The 6,000-nt window shown below is 56.9% G+C and overlaps 1 protein-coding gene across 1 annotated transcript in view; it reads right to left on the bottom strand.

The window, feature by feature from the left end:
• L3MBTL1 (L3MBTL histone methyl-lysine binding protein 1) overlaps positions 1–5,794 on the bottom strand; it is a 39,786-nt gene extending 33,992 nt beyond the window's left edge. Inside the window, exon 1 of the mRNA XM_038166059.2 lies at positions 5,163–5,794. The gene's annotated coding sequence lies outside the window, so the exon portion shown is untranslated. The remainder of the gene's footprint in view (positions 1–5,162) is intronic.
• Between the last annotated feature and the right edge of the window lie 206 nt (positions 5,795–6,000).

Genomic DNA, 6,000 nt, shown 5'->3' on the forward strand with positions numbered 1-6,000 from the left:
CTCTACACTTGCTCTCGTTATATTTCATTAAGTTTCTCCCCGTCCAATTCTCCAACCTGTTGAGGTCCTGCTAGATGGCAGCACAGCCTTCTGGTGTGTCAGCCACTCCTCCCAGTTTAGTGCCATCAGCAAACTTGCTGATAGCACACTCCTTTCCCTCACCCCGTCATCAGTGAATATATTGAACAACACTGTTCCCAGTATCAACCCCTAATGGACTCCACTAGATATAGGCCTCCAGCTCGACTCCATCCCATTGACCACAACCCTCTGGCTTCTTCTCTTCAGCCAGTTCACAGTCCACCTCACCACCCGATCCTCCAGACCACACATCCTCAGTTTAGCTGCAAGGATACTGTGGGAGACAGTGTCAAAAGCTTTACTAAAATCAAGATAGACCTTTCCATCATCTATCCACCTGGTTATGTCCTCATAAAAGGCAATCAGGTTGGTCAAGCACAACTTCCCTTTGGTGAAGCCGTGTTGACTGCCCCTAATGACCCTCTTGATATGCCCAGAGTTAGCGCCAAGGATATGTTGTGTTACATCATCTTTCCAGGGATGGAGGTGAGGCGGACTAGTCTATAGTTACCTGGGTCCTCCTTCTTGCCCATTTTGAAGACCGGAGTGACATTTGCTTTCCTCCAGTCCTCAGTCTTTTGATTTTCTCAAGATGCCTGCTAGCAAGGAGGCTGGAGGTGTACGAGGAGCAGGGAAGGAACAGCTGACCCAGCATTTCAACCAGCTTTGACAAGATATATGTCTCCATAATAGTGCTCTCTAGTACAGCACCTTCACATCTGAGAAGCAAAGTATCCAGCAGCAGGGGGACTTGGAAAGCTAGAATTTCTATTGTTGCTACACACAAGAGGCTCCAACTCTGCCATGGCCTCACACCCTACCTCTCAAAAACCCATGACAAAGCCAGAGGATTATCTGTTGGCAGATAGGAAAGCTAAACTCTGTGCAACAGACTGTAATGGAGCAGGGAGAAGAGCAGCTCTCAGCTCAGGGATGTGCTACAGCCCCAGCAATCAGCACTTTATAAAGCACAGTGCAGTCAAAATTTATATATTCATCATTTATATTTTCATCACAAAATTGGCTTAAAATAGCTATATCTAAAACAATATAATATGTTTACTGGTTTTGTAGCTTCTGAGAATTTAACATATTATTTCTGCACTGGTGTGCTCTGGGGGACGCCTGTCCAGAAAGCAGCTTGTGGACACCATGGTGACCATGAGCCAGCAACATACCCTTGCCACAAGGACAGCTGCGGGGATCCTGGGCTGCAGTAGGAGTATCACAGCAGGTCAGAGGAGGTGCTCAGCATTGGCGAGGCCACAGCTGGAGCACTGGATCCAGTTCTGGGCTCTACAGCACAGGATAGACATGGAGCTACTGGACAGAGCCCAGGCTGAGACATGGACTCTTAATTACCTCCAGTGGCAAAACTGAGCCTTTAAGAAAAAGCAACACCTGGGATCATGCTAAAACTACAGATGGTATTACAAAGTACTGCAGGCAGTGAGCTGAGAGCTGATTTCCTGGAACTTCCTCTGTCTCCAGGCATTGCCCAGAGCAGGCATTTTAAGAGACTAATGGCACTGTAATAGTATTTGCTCCATATAAACACAGGAGAACACTCAGCAGCACCCTTCCACACAGGCAGGCAGTCCAGTGGATAAAGGCAAATGTACACACTTCTTCCCTTCCAAATTTAACTGCTTTAAACCCATGAGGCAATAAATCCTCTGGAGGTACATCATGGCTGCCGGACCCCTCAAGTTTTTGCTGCAGCACAGGATGAGGTTTGTAGTGGACTGAGGCTGTCTCCATTGCTTTTCTCTGTGCTGTAGCTTTTATCTACAGCTCAAAACAGGGTGAAATGTTCTTCAGGGTGATGAGAGGCTGTTTTTTGTATTGCACATTTGAAGTTACTGAATGGATGCTGTAAACACAGAGATGGGAGGGAGAAGGGCAAGACAGCATCAAGTGGCTGTTCGCTTCAGGTACAATCACAGTTAACAAAGCAGAAACACTTGGAACTTCTCTCCTGGTGGCTGTGTCACTTGCCATCCCAGGAGTGTCACTGTCACTGGGACCTGCTCTCGGGCCTGTGGATGGCTCAGACATACACTGGGAAGAATAAGCAGTTATTCGTGATCTAATATGCCATGCTGCGGCTACTAAAGACCTAGCCAGCCAACTCCGCCTCCAAGCACTGCTCAGAACATCCCAGCATGTTATTGTCTACAGCTTGGCTTTTGAAATTTACACTCCAATGCTGCTGAGGTGCTCCCTGTTTGGCCAGACACTATGCTCTGGTGAAAGCCACAGCAGGCAGACTCAGGCATGGCTGATCACCCTGCTTGGGGGAGCACAGCTCACACTGGAGCAGTGCCAGTTCTCCACCTTCTCACCCCCAACTTAAAACTATCACCTCTCTCTGCTTATTCTGCCCTCACTCACCAGCCCTAAAAGGGCTCAAGGTAACATCATCCAAGCTCAGTGCCATGACCAGAAGGCAGTCTGAAACTCAGGCAGCCAACATCTGGGTGCTGATCCCCAGAGAAGTACAAGTTACACTTATGAGCAGCCAAAAGCATCCAAAGAGGACTAAGATATGATACCAAAATATTTTAAAATGTCCAGTCTTCTATCTTCTTTTATAACTAATACAGAAATACATTCAGAGTCTGCCCTAGACCATCTACACCATCCCCTCCGTAGCATGAGCTGTTTGTTGCTCAGCCCCCTAGGCTGGACTAACGCTACGCTGCAGCCACTTTCAAGGACTGTAGCAGTGTCATCCTGTGTTGCCAGGACAGCATGATTTCATGCACCGCTGAAAAATGCCAAGCCCTGTAAGGGACTTCCAACCTCCATGCAGCCCAAAGAGAATTCCTTGGGAAAGCCAAGAAAGAGCAGTCTTGTGCCCCGTCTCTGCCTCAGCTGGAGTTCCTGGACACTGCAGGAGCTCCACATGGGAGAGACACCCCTTGGTCACTCCTGGGCACAAATGTGGGGATTTTACTCAGCTGGATAGCTGAGCTCCACTACAGCCACTCTCTCACTCCCCCAAGTCCCCCAAAGGGAAAGGGAGAGAAAAAATGGAAACTGTTCAAGGATTGAGATAAAGACAGGAAAATCATTCAACAATTATTGTCACAGGCAACACAGAGTCAACATAAGGGAGATTAATGCAATTTATTATCTATTTCTAACAACCTAGAGCAGTAAGAAACTAAAAACTAAAAACACCTTCCCCCATCCACCTTTTTCCACCTCCTTCCCCCTGAGCAGTGCAGGGAAATGGGGACTGTGGTCAGTCCATGACATTTCAACTCTGGCACTCCTTCATGGTCACTCTCTGCCCCTGCTCCAGCATGGGGTCTCTCCCATGGGATGCCATCCTTCCCAACTGAGCCTGTGGGGGCTGCCCACAGGCAGCAACTGTCCAAGAACTGCTCCCACATGGCTCCATACCACGGGGTCCATCCCCCAGGAGCAAACTGCTCCAAGCCAGGTTCCCCACAGACAGCAGCTCCCTCCAGACCCCTGCTCCTGCGTGGGCTCCTCTCCATGGGCTGCAGCTCCGGCCCGGGGCCTGCTCCTGTGGGGGCTCTCCATGGGCTGCAGCTTCCTCCAGGCCACAGCTACCTGCTCCACCTGGGGCTCCTCCACGGGCTGCAGCATGGAGATCTGCTCCATGTGGGACCATGGGTGCAGGGGGACAGCCTGCTCCACCAGGGGCCTCTCCCTGCACAGGCCGCAGAGGAACTGCTGCTGTGAGCCTGGAGCACCTCCTGCCTCCTGCTGCACGGACCTTGGGGTCTGCAGGGCTGTTTCTCACTCCTCTCTCTCCCAGCTGCTGTTGCCCAGCAGGTTTTTTACTTTCTCAAATCTGCTCTCACAGAGGCACAAACAACATTGTTTAATGGCTCAGCTCTGGCCAGTGGTGGGGCCCTTTTGGAACCATCTGGAACTGGCCCTTATCTAACACTGGGCAGCTTCTGGATTCTTCTCACAGAGGCTACTGCTGCAGCCCCCCACTATTGCAACCTTGCCACACAAACCCCATACAACACGGTGAGTGCACTGTCTCAACACCACACAAACCCTGTTTGCTCTCCCTAGCAGTCAGCAAAGGGTGGAATGAAAAGGGTTATCCTGTTCTCCCAAGAAGCCACCGTGGTGGCAGACCAGTCTGCGCACCATGATCTACAGCCAGCCAGTACAGAACTTCGTCCAGAATAGACACACATATCCGCACACACTTTTTTATTTTCTTTCTTTTTTTTTTTTGTTAGATATGCGCGCCCCCCTCCCCATTGTTTGGCATAGTGTTATGAATGAAGAAAAATTTCCGTGTTGCACAGACATGACACAGTCCTAAAGCGATCCCAACAGCACCTCTCCCCCAACCGCTCTGCAGGGCCCGGGACTCCCGCGGCCCCACGGCTCGGGCGCAGCCCCGCACGCGGGGACGGGGCCCGAGGCCGACTCAGCCGCCTTCTTCCCGCCGCACCGGCCGCGTCCCGGCCGGCAGGGGCAGCGAGGGCCGCCCCGGGCCTCCTCCTTCCCGCCCGCCGGCAGGCCGAGCCGCAGGGCCACACCGCCGGGCCCGGTGTGGCCTCAGTGCGGCTTCAGCCGCCGCGCAGTGCGCAAGGCCCAGCCCAGGGCTCGCCGCCGACGCCGCGACCGCGAAGGCCGCTCTCTTCCAGGACGTGAAAATGGCGGAGCGGAGCTCTGCCCCCCTCCGCGGGGCGCGCCGGGGCCGCCTCGCCTGTAGGGGGCGGCGCGCAGCGAGGGCGCCACGGGCAGGAGCTGCCCCCGCAGCCGGCGGCCGCCAGGGCCCGGCCCCGCGCCCTCCCCTGCCCCGGGACAGCGCAGCCGGCACAGCGCAGGGGCCCGGCGGGAGCAGGGCGTCCGGGCGCGCCGGCTCCGCTGCCCTTGGCGAGACCGAACCGCAAAGCTACCGCGCTGCCGGTGCTGCCTTTCAGGGAGAGTAAGAAAAATAAAACAGAAAGGCAGAACCCCAGCGAGCCCGCCGCAGCGGCGAGCCCGGGCTGACGGGGCGGGGAGGCGCTGGCCGCAGCCTCCGTCCGCCGCGGGTCCGGGCCCGGGCCCGGCAGTGCCCCCGCCGCGCCACTTACCTGCACCGCACCGCACCGGGCGGCCCGGCCAGGGCGGTGCTCGCGGGGCCGCGCCGAGCCGCGCCGAGCCGCACGGGCCGGGAGCGGGCTGCGCAGATGCGGGTGACGGCCGTGCCGCCCCGCCGCTGCCGGGCTCCGCGGCGCCCGAACGGCCCGAGGGCAGCGGAGCCCCGCGCCGGGAGGGGCGCTGGGCGGCTCGGGCCGGCCGCGTGCGTGAGTGTGTGTGTGTGTGTGCACGCGGGGAGGGGGGGGGCGGTAATTGGGCAGGTTGAGTGAGAATGCATGCAGTTAATGAGTGCCGTCGCCATGGTAACCCGTGTATTCTTCAACGTTGCAGTGTCAATTTTTAATCCGACCGCATAATTTTGGGGAGCTGCCTGGCCGCGCACGGCGGGTCGCCACGGCAACGCGCAGCCCGGGCACCCCCGAGGCGGCCGCGGTGCGGAAGGGGCCGCGAGGCTCCCCGGGAGCTGCCCGCTGCCCGCGGTGCCCTCCTCCGGGCTGCGCCACCGCCACCAGGCCCGGCCCAGCTCCGCCGGGCCCAGCGCCGCGCCCCGCAGGCACGAAGCGGGCGGCGGGACCCGGCCGGCGAGTACCGGGAGCGGGGCGCGGCCTTGGAGCAGCGGCGAGCTCCGGGGCTCCCCGGCCCTCCGGGCACCGCCAGTGCCCAGCACAGAGCACAAGTGGGACCCGGCGCCAGCAGTGACCGCCAAAGACCAGTCAGCCCAGCCGAGGCAACGGCTGCCAGCACACGGGCAGCAAAACAGCCGTGGGGTAGGAGTGAAGGCAAATGCTGCCCAGCACAGAGCTCCAGGATTGGGAGCACACCAGCTTGAGT

Source organism: Anas platyrhynchos, chromosome 21 (genome assembly GCF_047663525.1).
Source record: "Anas platyrhynchos isolate ZD024472 breed Pekin duck chromosome 21, IASCAAS_PekinDuck_T2T, whole genome shotgun sequence".
NCBI lineage: Eukaryota > Metazoa > Chordata > Aves > Anseriformes > Anatidae > Anas > Anas platyrhynchos.